General features: G+C 45.6%; 1 protein-coding gene across 6 annotated transcripts in view; it reads left to right on the forward strand.

Moving 5' to 3' along the window:
• The first annotated feature begins 5,128 nt into the window (after positions 1-5,128).
• ST3GAL6 (ST3 beta-galactoside alpha-2,3-sialyltransferase 6) overlaps positions 5,129-19,944 on the forward strand; it is a 62,136-nt gene continuing 47,320 nt past the window's right edge. For 3 of the 6 annotated variants that reach the window (XM_058555667.1, XM_058555665.1, XM_058555670.1), the window contains exon 1: positions 5,129-5,371. The gene's annotated coding sequence lies outside the window, so the exon portion shown is untranslated. Of the gene's footprint in view, positions 5,372-5,714; positions 5,740-10,598; positions 11,452-19,944 lie in introns of those variants that run through there. The other 3 variants (XM_058555669.1, XM_058555671.1, XM_058555666.1) reach the window with 2 other exon arrangements.

Here is a 19,944-nt window from a genome sequence, read left to right on the forward strand (position 1 = left end):
TGTAGTTTGCCTATTTTTCTATTAAATTGTTGTTTTTTTCTGAGTGCTCTTGGTATACTAAGAAAAGTAACCATTTGCTATGTGTTGCAAATATTTTTTCTCAGCCTGTCTTTTTATGTCTTGGTGTGTTTTGCCACTTACAAACCCTATATTTTATAAAACCAATTGCATTAACCTTTTTCTTCAAGCTTCATGCCTAGTTTTTTTCCACTGCAAAATAAAAATAAGAATCACATAGATTTTCTTCTTGTTCTTTCAACGTGGCCTTAAGGGTTTTGTTTTGTTTTGACCTGATATTCCTATTTTGGTCTCTATTGATTGGAAAAAATGCTTCATATAGGATGAAAAGTGCACAGGTAGGGGATCACCAAGTTAGAGAGTTCAAATTTGTTCCTAAACACTGATGCATTTTTATTTTGGGTTTTTTACTCTCTTTTGCCAAACACATAAAAATCTCTGTTTTCTAAACAGAGATTAAATATTTTTAATCAGAGATTAATTTTTAAACAGAGATTTTAAACATCTTTTTAAAAAATTACAAAAGTTACTCATGCACATTATAAAAAGTTCAAGTTATCAGAAAGAGTGAGAGTAAAAAGCAAAATCCTCCCTCACTTTCCCTCTCTGCCCCTACAATTCCACTCTCTAGAAGAAATCTCTGTCAACATTTTGATGTGTAGCCTTCAGGACCTTTTCCTACGTATTCACAAATACATACACACATATCAGTGGTCCTTTATTTTCTGCTTGATATAAATGAATCGCACAGCATACATTTTCTGAATGTAGAACTTTGAAAGCTGATATACTGTAGCTGTCATCACATCAGCGTATGTATATACATTTATAACAGCTTTGCAATAGCTGCATTCATGAGGAGGATACACCATAATCTAATTAGTCACTCTATTCCTGGGCACTATTTTCCTGTTTTTAAACATCACCAGCAATGCTGCTGTGAGCATTCCTATATGTATTTTCATGTTTATAAGTGATTATTTCTACTGGATGGAGTTCTAAGAAATGGAACTGCTGGTTTGAAAGGTACTTCACTCATAGCAGGCCGGAGTTTAGGAAGCGTAGAAGCCTCTGATCACTCACAGCTCATCGTAAGGACTCCACTGCGCACTCCACCTCAGGAATGCTGTGTGTGGAAAATAGGTTTTCTTTTTCTTTCTTTTTTTTTTTTTTTTGAGAAAGATCAGCCCTGAGCTAACATCTGCCAATCCTCCTCTTTTTGCTGAGGAAGACTGGCCGTGGGCTAACATCTGTGCCCATCTTCCTACACTTTATATGGGACGCCGCCACAGCATGGCTTGCCAAGCAGTGCCTCAGTGCACGCCCAGGATCCGAACCGGCGAACCCGGGCTGCAGCAGTGGAGCGTGCTTACTTAACTGCTTGCGCCACCGGGCCGGCCCCCAGGTTTTCTTTTTAAAGCTTAAGTTTCTGAAGGTGAAAATAAAAATTGGAAATTATTCCAGTGTAGGTTCATGTACACTTTGCCCAGCAATTCCACTTTTAGGGACCCATCCTATAAAAACACTCCCATGAAGTGAAATAGCATCAGTTCAGCTCTGTAATCCAGCGAAGATGAGAGATAAAGGTGTTAGCTAAAAGCGTTAAGTATAATTAATGGGCTGAGTGCCCTGAGTACAGGTACCTGTAATACTATGACAGAATTCTCATTCTCAAGACTGGAATAGAAATTAGGAGAACATCTCCACAGAGAGATGGGGAGGATGGGACACCATGGGCTGGGAGAGTGGTCCAGGCTTCTAAGGCTTCTCAGGAGTGAAGAAGAGCTCTGGGCAGTGCTCCAAGAGGCAGCAGCTTTGCAGACTGCCCCACACAGCTCCAGGAGGAGCCCTGCCACCCGGGGTCCCTGCGGGGCGCTGCCCTCCTGGTTGATGCCTGGTTAGCAGGCATCTGGCTAAGACAGCTTCAGTCTCTTCCCTCCCCGTCCTCTTTCCTACATTGCTTAGCTTGAGGCAAAACTGTTTCTAAGGAGAAAAGTGAAGGAACTTTAATTAGGGTTTTGAAATTCAAACCCAAAACAACCTTGTAAATTTGACAGCAATCATCAAATTGCCCTCAAAAAAGGAAGTACCACTTTACATTTCCTTAGTTTCCTTGACACTTTTGACGAAACTCATTAATCTTTTGAGTTTTGCTAATCTGATTTCTCACTGTTTTCATTTCCTTAAACAGTGTTATCATAAAAAGACACTAAAGTCTTTGCACATGTTTGTGAACTATTTGTATTTCTTCTGTGAATTGCTTGCTTATGGCCTGTGTCCTATTTTAAAATAGGTTGTCTTTTTCTTACTGATCCATAGGAATTGTTTATATATTCTGGCTATTAACCCTTTTTAACAATACACTGCAATTGTTTTCTGTCAGTTGTCTTAATTCTGGCTTCACCATACAGATGTTTTCCATGTTCCTGTGCACCCTCCCTACTCCCCTCACCCCCCAGCTTGTGGAAGGAGAGTAATGCAGTTCCCGAGGCCAGCCTCCTAAGACCTCTGAAGCCTTGAAAGGACTAGTAGAATAAGGAGACCCCATCCTTGATGAAGTTGCAAATAAGCTTTCAGTAGACCTGAATGCCTTTTTCACGCACTCACAATCCTGGGAAAACAATGGTTTCTTACATATGCAAATGTATGGCTGGGACCCTGCTCTGAACTGGAGATGCCGGAGAAGTTAAGGCTCTGCTTGAAAGAAATAGACTGCCTTTTGTAATGGTTTTTTCCACACTGTGGGCAGAATCACAGCTCTAAGTTAGGATTTAGACTGCTTATGCACTGTGGTTTACTCTTTTTGAGATGTACGTGTTCTTTAAACAATTGCTTACAGGAGCTAGAAACCCCAGGCCAGCTACCAGCCAGGGCTGGCAGGATCTTCACCTGGAGTGGGAGGAAGGCTGGTATGTGAAAAGGAGCAGCTCGGTCAGGCCCAGTCTTGAGCCAGATACCGTCTAAAACTGAACGACCCCAGCCTTGAGAAATGCTAAGAAAACTTGCTGTTAATTTATGTGAGAATATTGTAAGAAAGGAGCCTCTTGTCACTATATGGGTGTCTCCTGTCCTGGGGTTCACCTCCTCTGATCTGACGTGCCTGGCCTGCGAGAGCATGCTCCTGTGAGTAGGTCTCCCCTGCCTGAGTTGACAGCTGCAAGTCAATCATGCTGAGAAGGCCTGTGCTTGGACAGGACACAAGAATCTGGAAGGCAGCTGCCCTGGGGGTGAGGAAGAAATAGTACTTTACCCTTCTTCTAGATGGTGAGGCCACAAGGGCAATGACCTCAGGGCAGCGTGGGAAAGCCGGCTGGTACCTGTCCCTGGGTATACAGAGGCCACATCTCATGAAACAATGTCATTGTAATTCAAAGAGATTGCACGATCCATAATAGAAAACCATCCATAGCAAACAGGGCCAGCCCTATATAAATGATGCCTAGACATTGCAACTTCAGGGGCCTTTAAAGGTTCTGCCTGTTCCAAGAGCCGTGCCCTCCTTCCTGGCCCTCCCCTCCCACCTTATTAGAATAAATCCACACAAGGGCTGAGTTAAATACACACACATTGTGAAAACATTTTCCCCAAAACAGTGATCAAAAACACTATCCCAGAGAGGCCAAAATGCTTAATTCTGCTTAATTCTTTATCACCTTCCACAGGAATTCAACATTTTTACATAGTTGCAATCGTGTGCCCACACAATACAGTAATGTATCCTGCGCTTTAAAAATTAATGTTACACAGGTCAAAAGCCCCAGATAGTTAACCTCCTGGCGAGATATCCTGGAAAGAGCTGATTTTGGTCCCAGGCACTTTTATTTGAATCACCACTCCAGTATAGTATGACCTTGGGCACATTACTTAGCCTCCTGCCTCTGTTTCTCCATTTCTAGGACGCGATCGTCCTGGCTCGAAGGATGGGCGAGAGGAACAGACAAGCTGCATGGAGGGGAGGTGACTCAGGGCTGGCAATGACTGGTAGTTAACAGTCGCACTTCCTGAACTGATGGGTTTTGTGACAAGCACTGTGCTAAGAATTCTTCCTGTCGTCTATTTTAATCCTCCTAAGAACCCATGAAGATAGGCGGTATTATCTCACTTTACAGGTGACAGGAAGTGCACTGAGGTTAAGTCATTTGCTCAAGGTCACAGCAGGCCAGTGGAGGAGGTGGAATTTCAACCAGGTTAGGGTGAACAGTGTCTTCTCGGCCACATCAAATATGAAACAGCACAAAAGTCACCTAAGAACAGTGAGTGGCTTCTCCCTTGGGCACATGACTTTGCAGTTCCAAAAATCCCGGGAAGGCCAGAGGGGGTGCAGTACACCACCGGTTTAATTCTGAAGATCATGAATGGGAGAAGGATAATAAGGAACTCAGGAGAAACTAAAAGAGCTAAGTAACCTCAGGAAAAATCGGTCCAGATGGACAAAGTCCCTAAACATCGTTGGTACTCTGAAGTCTCAGGAGCCACCCTGTAAAGGACAAGCTCTGCCTGGGTGACTTCAAGGGCAATTTGTACAACGGGAAAAGGACAGGAATTTTCTGCAGCTTCTGGGTTTTTTGATCAGTAAAACTGGGAGAATAACCAGTGCTGCCTCCCAGGGCTGTTGTTAAAATTATCACAAATACCAGACAGCCCATCACAGATGAGGGATGTTGTTTCAGAGTGTGACACCCCGCCCGCCCGAGCACACCCAGGTCCGCGGCTCTCGTCTGCGGGGTCACTTGATGGCATGTGATCATGACGCTCTTTGCCCAAAGGCTGGAGCTATTCACTGGACGTTGCTAGACAATGAATTATTTCACAAACACTGAAATTTAAAAAGTATTCAGAGCCATCCAAGTATGAGGACATTACTAACATGCTTTTCTCAAGGGAGAGCTACTTTACCAAGAAAAGGAAAAAAAAAATGCAGGTCCCACCTTCGTTCTTCTCTCTAAAGTAACATCTCCCTCAAAAGATAAAAAGCTCTGACACACTTGTCCTTGAAGGGCACAGCCCAGGAATTCGGAAGCTCTCCGAACACCCCTCCCTTTCTGTTAGGGACCAAGCGCCGGCCCCGCCTCGCGTCACAGGAGTTCCCGCAGCGCCCAGCAAACGTGTTTACTTCTGCCGCCGCCAGCCCGGCGGGGCAGGGGAGTACCCGGCAGCCCGCGCCTCACTCTCGCCCCTGCAGCTTTCCAACCAGACCGGGGCGGGATGGGAGTGTCTTCTTGGCTGTGCCACTCGATCCTCCCACCTTGTCCTGAAGCCACCCGCCGCCTCTCCCCGGCCCTCCCCTCGTGGTGATTTTCCTGTCCCGGCCGCCCGGGGAGGGCGCGCGGCTGGTGTCCGCCCAGCCCCAAAGGTAGGGGCTGCGCTCCCGCCCCCGCCGGGACCCGGCGCCCCCAGCCGCCCCGCGCGCTGCACCTTCCCGGGCGGCCTCGGGGGCAGCCACGGCCACCGCGCATCCGGCGCAGCCGCCGCAGGAGGAGCCTCCCCGCGGCCGCCGGGCGCGCGGCGCAGTCGCCTGGGGCCGGACCCAGGCGCCTCGGACTCCGGGCGGCGCTGCGCCCCCTGCTCCCGCCAGGTCCAGGAGACCGAGTCGCGCCCGCGCCGGCCCGGGCCCGCGCCCCGTCCTCCGGTTTCCGCCGGCCGGAGGCTGCAGGCGCCGCGGGAGAGCAGCGGCGGAGCGCGGAGAGCCGAGCGTGGAGAGCGGAGCGCGGCGCCCCTGCGGTACCTCTGCCCTTGTGGGTTTGCCTTGCGGGGGTCAGGCGGCTGGGGAGCGGGGAGACCGAGTGCCCGGTCGGGGCGGCCTGGGGTCGGTGCCGCGCAGCCCGTCGGCTCCGCAGCCCCTGCGCCGGGGTCGGGTGGGGCCCGCGGGGCTGGCCGCCCCACCGCGCACCCTCCGACCCCACGGGCGTTGCGCGCTCTGCCCTCCGGGTTAGGGTTGGGGGCAGCGGACGGCGGGGTGGGACCCCCGCGCCAGGCCCGGGAGGGCGAGGGGCACCGGGAGCCCGGGACCCCGCTCGGGGACCCGCTTTGCTCTGATCGCCGGGGCGCTGGAGGAGCCGAGGGGCGACGGGCTCCTCGCTCTATTGTCTTCTTGTAAAAGGGTCTGGACGAGGAGGGGCGAGGGGTCTGGAAGGTTCTCGCCTTTTACCTTGGAAACATTTCGGAGAAACCTGTCTTCCCGCCACGGTAGGACCAGATCTAATCAAGCAAGCAGCAGACGGTTGGGGGGCGGCGGAGAGGACCCGCCGTGGGGGGCTGCCCTGCGCCGTCTGGATAGGGGAGCAGGAAGGCGTCACGTTGAGGCCGCTGGCTCGCAGTTCCCGGCGAGCGCAGCCTCTTCTTGTCTGCTGTTATTTGGCTTAAAAGAAAATCTATATAAAACCATTTCCAGAAACTAAACACAAACCCACAGCACCTTCCTCGAGGATCTTCAGTAGGAGGGCCGGGGAGGCGAGAGCGGGGCGGGTGGAGGGGCACAGAGGCGCTATTTAAAGGCTGCGCGGGCATGGGGATGAGCGCCGGCGCAGCGGGACCGCGCGCCGCAGACTGACTCAGAGACCCCCGCGCTCCGGGAGGGCCCTCCGGCCCTGGTCGGGGACGCCCCCCGCCCCTGCGGCCCTCCGCCGTGTCCACACTGATCCCCAGGGGTCCCATGGACGGCCGCCTCCGCTGGGCTAGCTGGATATTTCACTTTGCGGTCTGCAAACTTCCTCTCCCAGCCGCGGGCCCTGAAACTATGTTTTTGTTTACATGGAGTTGTTAAATATTTGGAAGAGCTGATCAGGATGCCAGGCTCTTTTCCGTTTGCCAGCGTGCTGATTTGACATTCGTCAGTTGGGTTATGTTGCTTCTTGTTTGTCCCACAAAGGACCGCTTTTCATACCAAGACCTGCAAAAGGGGCACGCCTAGGTTGTTACCTAGTGTGTGGTCTCTGAATAAGGCTAATTGCCTCCGGGAGAATTTAGATACGAAGTGGCAACTTTGGTTTGTAAAGAGAGAACTTTTCTAGAAACTTTGTATTACCCTGACCTGGCTTCAAGTGGAGGGGGAGGAGGTCTTCATCCTCTGCCGGTGCGGCTTCCCGTGAGCGATATTTTTACCGTAGTCCCTGAGTGTCCCAGTCCCAGAATGCACCGTGTCTTGTTAAAACGGCGCAACAAAATGAGACTGCTGTTTTGACTACGTGTCCGTACACTTGTTGGAAGTATTCGACTTATGCTCCAAATCAATAAAAACCTTTACGGCTCGGAAAGGAATAGACAGGATTGGCAGAGAAATGTCATTGAGACGTAGCATTCAAAAACACGAGTCTGTCTTTTGTAAAAGTTGTGGTTCTCGAGTTTTCTCATTCTGGAACTTAGTGACAGCTGTGTTCTGTTGGAGATACTTCTGTGTTCCACATCACGGGAGAGAAGTGAAATAATGCCATGTTCCCTATAGCTCTCTGATAAGCATCATCTGCTAACCATGCAGGTTACCACCTGGCTTCTGTGGAAATTACGATTCCATCCAGAGATCTGTCCAACATGCGTTCTAGGCGGTGCTTACGGAGGAGATGAGGAAGCTTCCTGGACAAAGCTCCTGTGGCACCCGCTCTGATCCTCAGCGTGTTCACATGTGTTGTTTTATTAAATATTCCAAACAACCCTATGGGACAGGAAGGTTTAGCCCCATTTTATAGTTTAAAACACCGAGGCTGCCGTAGGTTAAGTGACTTAGAATGGGTCGCATGAAGGTCTGCCTCCCCTGTGCCTTATACCATCCCAGGAAGCCTCCACAGCACACATCCCTCACAAATTCTTCCATTCCGTGTGCATATGTTTCTCCTTTGCCTTGCATATACTCAATTTATATATCCCTTGATTGTAATGTACTTTCCTAATTACCCCTGAGGCTGGGCGTCTTGGACAGGGGGTCTGCATGTTTTGTCTGCCTTTCTTTCTGATAGCTTCAGACTTTCACCAGTTAGGTATCTTCTGTCTTCTCCACATCTCTGACGTGCCGCTTGGGTGTGCTCTGGCCGAATCCAGGACGTTATGTTGTCTGCAAAGTGTTGTGTTCCGAAAGTTGTTTTCATTCTGAATGTGTTTTTACTGAAGTTCCTACTCATCCTTCTTGCCTGGAGGGAGTCTTCCCAGGGCTGCATCCCCATGCTCACAGCTGAAATTCACCTCTCTCCTGTCTGTCCCAGCTGCAGTGGATGATAGCACACGTCACAGCTTCCAAGTGAACCCTTATGGGTTAAAAATAAAAATGTATTTGATTTGGAGGGAGCTTGATGTGTGGAATAGAGTGGATGCCTTGACATCACAGTGTTTCGGTAGGAAACTGTGTTTATGGTTCCATATCAGGTGTCAGAAGCACAGTTGCCTCACCATGGTGGGGTGGCAGGAGTTCCTTCTCCTGGGGGTGACTCCTCAGCACTGAATGCGAAATAGTGTCTCAGACTTGCTCAGGAGCTTGGCTGCCATGTGACTGGGCTATGAAGGGTTGAGAACTTGGGAGTGAGGTTATGAGGGTAAAGAAGAAGCACAGTAGGATCTGAGTCTCTTTCCCATGTCCGCATTTCTTTTTCTTAGAGAGCCTTTGGTCATCCAGGGGGAACGGCCAGCTTCCTGTTTACTGCCACAACCTTCTGCTTCTGACGGGGGGCTTCCCTCTTCCTGGACCGCTGGGAAGGGGGTGGAAAGCACCCACCCCTGAGGAGACTCTCTTATCATACACACTGAAAAGCTGAGTGGAAAGGTTCTCTTCCTACCCGCCCCCCCTTCTCTCTTTTTCCCACTTACACCTAAGATGAATGTACAAATGGCATTCTTTTGCTCAGTAGCATGTGATGCTGGTCTTTGAAGGATTCTTTGAACATTGATTTACTTTTTATCTGTTTGGGAATGGAAAGATCTGTAGGAGCTCAGAGAATAAGACTTCCAGATGACGAGACAGAGGGAAGCTGGAGAGTCCTCCCGGGGAGGCGGGGTGGCGCCCACCCTCCTCAGGCTGTGGAAGCAGGTCTGGAGCTGGTGTGGCTGTGGGTCACCATCACTGTGCTGGAAATGGGGCCAAAGGGGGCAGAGAGGGGTTTTGCAGTGGATCTTGGGTGACTTTCTGCATAGACGTCTATAAGGTGGGACTTGAGATTCAACCAATATTTACTGAGTGTCCACCATGTAACAGGAGATATTCTAGGTGTGGAGGGAAGGGTGGAGGAGGGGGGGCGTGCAGCGTTGAACAAAGCAGACAAAGCCCCTGCTCCTGTAGAGCTTGTGTTTTTGTAGGAAATGGAGTCAATAAATAAGATAAATAAATGAAAACGTTTTTCAGATAGAATGAGAATTACGACGACAATACGACGAGGGTGTATGCTAAAGAGGACGTGAGGGTAGCCACGTTAGAGCGCTCAGAGAGCTTCTCTGAAGAGGTCATTTTTTTTTAGTTGAAATATAGTTGACATACAATATTGTATTAATTTTGACGTACAACATAGTGATTTAACATTTATTTACATTACAAAATGATCACCCTGATAAGACTAGTAAGCATCTGTCGTCATACAAAGTTATTACAGTATTGCTAACTATGTTCCCTATATCCCCATGACATTTATTTTATGACTGGAGGTCTATACCTCTTATCCCTTTCACTTATTTCACCCTTCACCCCATCCCCTCTTCTCTGGCGACCACCACTTTGTTTCCTGTATATATGAGTCTGTTTCTGTTTTGTTTTGTTTGTTCATTTGTTTTTCAGATTCCCCATATATGTGAAATCATATGGTATTTGTCTTTCTCTGTCTGACTTATTTCACATGGCGTAATACCCTCTAGATCTACCCACGTTGTTGCAAATGGGAGGATTTCATTCTTTATGGCTGAGTAATATCCACTGTATATATATATATCGCATCTTCTTTATCCGTTCATCTACTGATGGACACTTAGGTGGCTTGCATATCTTGACTACTGTAAATAATGCTGCAATGAACATAGAGGTGACTATATCTTTTCAAATGAGCACTTCCATTTTCTTTGGACAAATAGCCAGAAGTGGTATTGCTGGATCGTATGGTAGTTCTATTTTTAATTTTTTGAGGAGCCTTCTATGGAGGTGATATTTGAACTGAGATGTGAATGATGAGAAGGAGCCTGTCAAGTGAAGAGGAGAAGGAGGAGCATTCTAGGCAGAGGGGACAGCAACTGCAAAGGCCCTGAGGCAAGAATGAATTGGGAGTGTTTGGAGAGCTTAGAGTCAAGAAGAGTGCAAAGGGGGAGAGAGGAGGAGATGACAGTGAGGCAGGTGAGAGACAGCTTACTTGGAGCCTTCGAGTGTTAGAAAGGAGTTAGAATTGTGTTTTAATTAGAATGGGATGCTACTGGTGATTTTCAGTCAGAGGCGAACTCAGTCTTCACTCGGTGGGCAATGGGCTTTCCTATTTGTCTCTCTCTCTCTCTCTCTCTCTCTCTCACACACACACACACACACACACACACACACATTTTCACTCTCAGTTGGTTTTTCTTCTCCCCATTACTTGGAAATCCCTGACTCCCCCTTCCTTGCCCTGGGCCAGGGCACAGGCAGGTCTACACAGAGAAGCAGGGCCCAGGGGACCCTGGACAGGGCTCCTCTCTTCCTCTGAAATAAATCCATATACTCACTCAGTTTCACCTTCATGCAGAAAACTCTCCATCACTAGCCTCGATTTCTCAGCCTCTCTGCAGACTGAGTATCTAGTTGTCTCTAAGTGCCTGGGTTAGCAGGTGGCATCTGAAACCAGATACGAAAAATTAATTCAATTAAGTCAAATCAATCGCAATTGGTATCTTTTGCAAGGTAATGATTGTTGCAAGAGGCGACATTCTAAATAACACAGAGCCTGGCCTCTTCCTGAGCTCCGGCTCCTGTCCTCCCCGCTGCGTCTGTGTAGGCTGTTGTGGGAGGCTCGTGCTCTTTTTAGAGGAGAGTTTCAGTGGAAATGTGCTGGTCTCTTGGCATGTTTGACATTTCATTTCTATTGGTGTTGTGGATGATCTTGGCAGTCTTCGCGTAGCATTTGAATCATGAAAGTTTAGGTCCAAGCTGATGTCTCCTGGTAGCGCTGGTTTGTCTGAAATGGACCGTTTTTATCAGGTGCCAAGGCAGCTGGTCATCAGCTATATGTTACCCTCTGGGGAGGCTGGGGACACTCTTTAGAGAGCAAATTGTTTTTGAGATTCTTTAGCCAGATGCCCTGCTCATTTATTAACTTACCTACTTAACGTAACTAAATAACTCGCTTTCAGCTTTTTGTGCCTGTGTCTTCCTGCTTGATAAGATCTGGAGCACGTTTCTATTGGAGAGGGCCGCCCTATGTCTCTCTCATTCACTCGTGTCCTCTGTACCTGGTGCCGGGTCCAGCACACTGCAGATGGAGCAAACGTCTGCCAAATGACTCGGTCAGGGTCCACGGATTAACCCACAATGTTAATACATTTGCTCAGCTCTAACACCTTTATGACTAACTGTAAGGATTATCCATCTGTCATCTCAAAAACTCCGCCCATCAGAGAAAACAGGTGAAAGGTGAATTCATCCCTGTGGGTTTGTGTATATTAACCAAAACCCTCTGGTTTTGGAAAGTTTTTTTCTTTTTTAAATATTATAGCGTACATATGCTGACAAGTAAAAGAACTTGTAAAAAAAAAAAGGTAAAAGACAAGTAAAACGTGCGTAAATGTCATCAGGTGGATATTCTCAAATTCAGGTTCATGTACAGTGAACTTTCAGTACATTTTCATAATTCATAATTTGTGATCATTTGAGTTGGGTTAGTTGGGTTTGCGGTTACATTACTGAGGAAACGAGTGTCCCAAGAATGTGAATAAGAAAATAATTTCCCTCTAATAGTGCAACAACCGGGGGAGAGGGCTGGGAGAAAGGGGTAAAGGACACATGTGCATGGTGACAGATGGCAATTAGACTTTGTGTGGAGAACATGATGTACTCTATGAAAAAGCTGGAAGTATAATGATGTACACTTGACATTTATATAATGTAATAAACCAACGTTACCTATATAAAAAGTTAACTAAATTGTGCAACATCTTTACATCCCTGATTTCACGCACTTCAGTGGGCAGAGATTTGTGTTGCTTGAGTTCCAACGCTTATTATGATATTTCTTAGGTTTCATCATCAGGCATCATTTAACCTAGTTTGAGACACAAACAAATGCCCTGGGGATGAAAGCTCTCCTCATAAGATTGCCAGAGCTGGGGGAGTCGCGGAGCCAGCCCAGCAGAGGGGGCTGATGGAGGTGGTGGTGCAGGAGGGGGACTAGCCAGCGGGCCCTGGCTGAGACACATAGCGACAGAGTTTCTCACTGAGAATGATGTCTTCAGGAGGGCATCCTCTTGGTTAATAGAGACATTCTGTATTCATATTTTAAATATTCTAAATATTTAAAGGTTCTGCCTTTTAGATTTGTTTTTTCCTGTCCTGCAAGAACCTGAGGCTCTGTGAACACAGGCCTCTTGTCTTTGAGCTGGTTTCACTCATCCCTGCCCCCCACCCCATCAGATTTTAGTCCTCAGAGAGGTTGTTGGCCCACTGTTTCTGGCAGCTTGGGGGAGTTCTCTTTTAGGAAATATTCTACTGCAAATATTTAAGCCAGCACCATAGAAGGTGCTGCTTTTATTAAAATAATAAAATAAAATATAAAATAAAAATATAACATAATAAATGAAATAAAATCAAATTAAATGCTTTTATTAAGCTCTGTGCAATCCTTTAGTATGTAAGTTTTTAACATGTTAGGGGATGGAGGAGGCAGAGGTGAGGGGATATGTACATTTTCTATGTTCACCACAGAGCCAGAGAATGAAAAGAGATCAGATTGATTTTTTTTAATTTCCTGACTCTTTTTTATGGATAATATAAAGTTAATATAAAATATAGATAATATAATAATACTTATAATATAATGGAGGTAGTATAAAGTTAAAAAACTGCATTTAAATATTGGAAAATGAGTTATCCAGTTGCATTTAGAGGAGAGTGAGACGATAATCCAGGCCTTCAACTGTGAATGGATTTTCAACTGCTTTTCAGCCACAGCGATTAATTTAATTTATAATTTTATTTAGTTGATAGATTCTGAAAGTTAAAGGAACTTTCTGTTGTGAATGTAAATGATCTTTGTGAGGTAAAGGACACTGCTGTCAAGATACTTTTGATATTTGGAGTCAATATTTGAAGTAGATGTCAAAGTGAATTAGCTGATCTGTCGTTTGATCCCACCTATGCTATGAGTCAGCTGGAAGTAACTGGAGTTTTTCATAAGCAGGATGTTAAGAGATATGTCTGCTTTCTGATTGTGAGGTACCTCTCAGTGTTTTCCAGACACTGCATTTTGGGGAGGACAAATCTGGCCCACTTATAGCAAAACAACTGTTTTTACAGATGTGGTGGGGAGGGCTCTCTGCTTTCACCATAAAATAATATAATTATATTTTTATAAAAATTTTCTACCCAAGCTCTCCACCTATGACCACCAATATTCTTGTCCATGCACCTTCTGTAATAATATTCCTCAAGCTTGGTTTTCATCACAGAAATATTTTTTCTGTGCAAAAATCCAGAGAATTTCTCCCTGGTCTTTAAAGTTTTCTTTCATTTCTCATGCTAACTTCCTTTTTCTTCTCCTGCGGAACCCATAGCCACTGCTGGCCTCCGGGCTTCAGCATCCATCCTTTTGACACCCAGCCCTCTCTCCTTCTGCTCTGAAACCCCCATCCCAGCCAGGTTACAACTGTGTTTGTTTTCCAGCTTCATGGCTTGTAACTGCAGGATTCAGAGCAAGTTGCCTAACTGCTCTGAGCATCACTTTCTTTATCTCTAAATTTGAAATAATGTCCACATCATAGTTATCATGATAATTGAAAAAGAGAATACAAATAAACAGTTCGACATAGTTTCTCCCAAATATCAAACATTTAATCAATGTTGCTTGCCATTATTACTATAACTCTATTATTATAGCATGATTGTAACTCTATTCTTCTTCATATAGTTAAAATTAACTTTCTCCAGAAAGTCTTTCTGTTTGACCTTATCTAGCTCTAATCTTTTCTCAAGTCTGTTTCCTCCTTAGCACCTGACTTCACTTTGGACTCTATTAATCTACTCATGTTGTATTTCTGTAATTACTCCTCAGTGAACAGCAACAAATATTTGGGCACCTCTCCTGTACCAGGCACTGTGCTATTTATAATATAGAGACCCAGGGGCCACAGTGGAGGGATGTGTGTGTGTGTGTGTGTGTGTGTGTGTGTGTGTGCATGTGCATGTGGGCTTTTAGTGGAGTTGGGGATGAAAATTTGTCTGTTGAAGAACACGATAAGTTTTTCAGAATGAACTAGGATGAGGAAGCAAAAACTACTCTATTCAGATGTCTATTAATAAATTTAACATCGTTTAGTTTGAGGTTTTGTTAATAGTTTAAAAAATATGAGAGTTATAGTTATTCTATTCTTGAAACAGCTTTACACATGCTTTCTTTCTAGAGCTCTTCTCTCCTCATCCAGATGCAGGATGGTGGAAGAAAGGGAAGTCCTCCTTGAAGAGCAGAATCCCAACAGATGATTCTAATATACGGTGGGGAAGGGGAAGTTTGAGGGAGAGGGGAGGATCCAGGCAGCAGGAACAGCATGAGCTAGGTGGTGAAGCATGAAACAGCATCGAGTACGATGGAGAACTGCACAAAGTTTGACACTCTTACAGCATAATGTTCAAAGTCAAGCATTTTAGGAGATGACTCAGGAGGGAATGTAGGTGTCAGATGGAGCAGACTCAGAGACCTATGGCCTGTGTGTTTACATTTCCCTATAAGGCTGTGCACATGGGGATGGATGTCCATAGAGACAATTCATGTCAGGCACATTGATTCTAAAGTTGGACTTTGATTTTACATGTGGCATGGAATATATCTCTTCTATTTGCTGTTTTCATAAGAAAATGATGATAACCTTTGTTATGGTAATATGTAATTGATGTTAGAGCTCTCATTTTTAATAAGCCCAGTATTTAAAACACAGAAATATTAAATATCATTTGAGACTTCGGAAGCATGGGATTCCATATGAAATTTGAGAGTAGAGCTGGGCTTCAGCAGGACAGACATCCAAGGAGGACAATCAGGAGGATCCCTGCAGATTCAGAGCCTTCAAACTTTCGGGACTTCCCTAGTGCATTCTACACAGTAGAAGGCCAAGTGCTTCTATTCACAGCTTCATCTTCCGTAATTATCTGCTTGATAATTTGTATGTAAAGTTTTGATCAATATTTGATTTTTATTTCTGTTTGCATTGCAATCAAGTTTTAGCTTCCTTCTTCTCTCCGCTCCCATTTTTGAGGCATCATTCAGTTTTTAATATATCAATATGTTATTCAGAGCTTGTGCAATATGTGATGGTAAATGTCTGAATTATATTTAATTCTAGAACTTCTTATATATTTTTACTCCAAAAATGTGTTTTCTACCAAGTCTGAGTGTTGTCCAGGATACTTTAACTCACTCTTTTGGTTTAACTCTCGCTTGCTTGAAAATTAAGCAACAGGACCCAAAATACCCTAACCACAAGAGCTTGAAATTCCCAGAGAAGAATTAGATATGAAAGAAAGAACACTGGAACTTACTGGAATGGTAATTAGCCTGAAAATGGAATGTGTGGGAGAGTCTGCATGGAGGCTAGAAAAACAGAAGGCAATCAAAAAGTGTCTTAGCTGACTCCCAGCACGGCTGAGGCGAGAATCCTCCCTCATTACGGGTCTGTGCTTAGCAAACAACTTCTATCATCCATGGATTTGCTAATCTGACAGTTCAAATAGACAGATCCTTGGTGCTCATATTTTTCTCATTATAAGTGAATTACTTTGGCATTTCCAGTTACATAGCAGCCTCCTAGGAGTTGAACATCCCAGGTGAACTGACCACTGGAGTGTCTGAACCAGCAGAGCTCAGTGGCCACTTTGGGTTGTGGTTCCTGGTTCCTCCCAGGTAATGACCCTCCCTGAGGTTCTACCTAGGCTGCCAAGACCTCTGTTTCTTTCTTTTTTTTTTTTTTTGTGAGAAAGATCAGCTCTGAGCTAACATCCATGCCAATCCTCCTCTTTTTGCTGAGGAAGACTGGCCCTGAGCTAACATCTATTGCCAATCCTCCACCTTTTTTTCCCTTTTTCTCCCAAAGCCCCAGTAGATAGTTGTATGTCATAGCTGCACATCCTTCTAGTTGCTGTATGTGGGACGCGGCCTCAGCATGGCCGGAGAAGCGGTGCGTCGGTGCGCGACCGGCATCCGAACCCGGGCCTCTAGCAGCGGAGCACGCGCACTTAACCGCTAAGCCACGGGGCCGGCCCACCTCTGTTTCTTGAACAGCCCTGTCTTCCTTAATGTTTTTTAAAGGAAGCCTTTCATGAAAATATGTCAGACATACAGAGGACTACACAAACCATGTCAGGATAGTTTGACATATTTCCTCCTGGTGAACACACCCACGTAACCTGCGTCCAGATGAAGAACGAGAACATTACCCGCCCAGGAGTGCGCCCTGTGCTCCACCCTGTCACCCCTCCCCTCCTTAAATGTCATCACTATCCTTACTTTCACCACCGTAGAGTGATTTTTTTTCTGCTTCTCTTTAACTTGAATTAGCACCCAGCTATTCTGAATGGCTCTAGAACGTGAGTCCCTCTGGCTGAGGGTGAGCACTGGGCACCACAAGAAGGATATTATAGGTTGAATTGTGTCCACCCAAAAAGATACATTGAAATCCTAACCTCCAGTGCCTTGGAACGTGACCTCATTTGGAACTAGCGTCACTGCACATGTAATCAGTTGAGATGAGGTCATGCTAAGTAGGGTGGGCCCTAGTCCAATATGACTGGTGTCCTTATAAGAAGCATCCATGTGAAGACGGGGACACAGGGAGAACACTATGCAAAGATGGTGGATTGGAATGATGCATTTACAAGCCAAGGAATGCCAAGGAGTGCCAGCAAACCACCAGGAGCTAGAAAGAGGCAAGGCGGGATCCTCCACTACAGGTTTCAGAGGGGGCATGGCCTTGCTGACACCTTGATTTTGGACTTCGAGCCTCCAGACTGTGAGGCAATACCCTTCTGTTGTTGTAAGGCACCCTGTTTGCAGTTCTTTGTTCTTGCAGCCCTGGGAAATGAATGCAGAGGGTCTTTAGGGGACTTGGTGCCCTGACTCCTCCTCTCTGCATCCCCAGAGTGCACCTGACCCTTGGTCCTGGAATTGCCCTGGCTACATCCTGTCCCAGCGGCTCCATCTGGACCGGGTCACAGGGGGCCCTCTCTTGCCCCTGGCTTCTCTGTGTCTGTGATGTGCTCCATAGGAAGACAGCAGTTCCAATACCATTTTGTGGCTTTTTCTTTATTTCTTCGCTCTGGTTTTCACTAGTGTTTTCAGACCCAGCCAGTTTGGCCTCCTGACACGCCAAAGACTGACCTTGCCAATTAGCCCTCCATGCCGTCCCATCATTGCCCACCTGGGCCTCTGCTGAGAAGTCCTCACCCATCCTCCAAGACCTGGACTGGGTCCACAGCCTGCATCCCCTTTCCCCGGTTCCTCTGGTCCAGAATCATCTTTGATAGGGAAAAAAAAAAGTCAAACTTTATTTTTTAAATGAAATCCCTATTTTCAGGTAGTATGGCATGTTGTAAATAAAAGTTTCATTTTGCTGTACTTAGGCATATCAAAGACCAGTTCTCACTTGAGAACATGCAAAAGCCCTCGGATCAAAAAGCAGCCCAACAATTAGGCTTCAGTGAGTAATGGGAACTGTGCAGAGCAGATGAGACGAACGAGGACTTTCTTCAGCAGAGGGTTGGTCTGAGACTGCTCACAACGCTCCTGTGTTTTATTCTGGGCTGACTTTCTGGTGTGAGGGGACCCACAAGGACCACATTGTTGTGAGGTCCCCAGGTGGCCCCACAGGCTCAGGCCACTTCCTGCCCTCTTCTTTTGTGGCCTTGCTTTGGGACCCAGGGACTCGCCAGTGGCTTTGTCGTAAATGCTCTTCACACAGATGTGTCCCTTAGCCTCTTGTGTCTGTAGCCTTGAGCAACTGCAGAGGGCACGTGCCCTCCTCCACTGCCCCTTCCTTTCTGTCAGAAGCCATTGCTTACTGCCAGTCACTGTGGTAAAGTGTATGTAATCCTTGTTTTGGTTTCTGGTCCATTTATGGTTCCTTATTCTCTTGCTAAACCTCTTTCAACTTCTAATTCCTGCTGTTTATACTATATATTTTGCCCTTTGACAGGGAATGCAAAAAAAAAATTGAGTGTTTTAGGCTAGTCCTATATTCTGTATAATACACATATTATGTAATTGAAGAATAATAAAATAGTGCACTTCGAACCTGTGGTTAAGAGGTTAGAGTGAGCAAAAGGTTATGCTTGGTGTGTTTAATTGTCTGTGTTTCAGTGTGTGGCTCTGTGGACTTGCCTTCATGCCTCTGTGCTCTCTTGCCTCAGACAGTCCCTGCACCCTGAGATCCCGTGCCCTGTGATAGATGGGTGATACATGACTGTGTTGCATGGATGGATGGGCAGATGGATAAGTGGATGATGGAGCTGCTCCATTTGCTTGGCCAGTTATTTCACTGAACCCCTGGTAGGACAAATTTCAGTTGAGTTCAGGGCTGCTTCCTGAAGCCTGGGAGGGTTTTCCTAAGTCCGGGAGGATTTCTTGGGCTGGAGGCCAGGGATCTAGAAGAAGGGATATCTCCTTGGCTTGCCTATGGAATGTGCTAAAACATTTGGCTAGTTGTTCGTGAAAATGGGGCCGAACAGTCCAACTCCATAGTGGCCCCCAGTATGCTGGAGTTAATTCTTTCATTGGAAACCCAGATTCCCTTTCTTATTTGCCTTCTTGGGGATGTGTACACTTCTTTGGAAATCTGTTAGAAGAAACTTTTTTCCCCCTCCTTCCAAAGAGAAGTGCCCGTCTTTAAATTTCCTTTTGCATTTTCTAAACTAGGTGATTTTATAGTGTGAAGAATGCAGCCATTGGTAAACAGTTATCCATATTCTAAAACGTCTGCTTTTTGAGGTTTTCTCTGATTCTTGTTTATAGAAAATAATGTTAGAGGCATAGGAACCCCATAGATGGATCTTCCCATGTTTGTAGGCTTGACTTCAGTTTACACATGATAATGAACCTGGTTACAACGTCCTTGAGCTAAAAATTTCCATTAATGTAAACAGATGATTGTTTTTAGCTACACTGTTTATAGATCTAACGCTTCAGGATCAAAGATCAGGCCTTTCATTGCTTCGTTGTATTGTCTGCTTTATCGAACCTTGACTCTGGTGCATAGTAGGCACTGCCCAATGCCTTGATTCTAAAGAAACATTTGGCTGTCTTTCTGTGGGCTGTGCCTTGGATTATTTTCTGGCCAGAACACAGAACAAAGCATTCCAGAGAAACCTTCATGTATTTATCTACTTGCTTCAATGCTCTGACTTTCCTGACCAGTCAGTGTGGTTATCAGGAAGGCAAAGGCGTTGTAAGAAGACTATTTTCTGCGTCTGCTTTCTCTTCAGTATGTTTGTTTTCAACGGGATTATTATAGATTCACCTTAACTGGAAATTTATTTTCTGATTTAAAATACTACTAACTTTCCATTTTCAGTGAATCATAGTATTTTAAATATCTGGGTACTTTTATACAACTTGAATTATCAAAGATTTATGTTTTAGGAAAAAACCCTATTTCAAAGTGAAATTTCAGTTGTAAAGTATTTCTAGCAATTTGTAAGATTCAGTGTCTTAGTAAACTGTTTTATCTAGATTGGAATAAAGAGACTTGGCTCCCCAATGACATTTAGATAAGCAATTCTCTGAAAAGAATCTAAATGTCTGC

Source organism: Diceros bicornis, chromosome 15 (genome assembly GCF_020826845.1).
Source record: "Diceros bicornis minor isolate mBicDic1 chromosome 15, mDicBic1.mat.cur, whole genome shotgun sequence".
In the NCBI taxonomy this organism is placed as follows: Eukaryota; Metazoa; Chordata; class Mammalia; order Perissodactyla; family Rhinocerotidae; genus Diceros; species Diceros bicornis.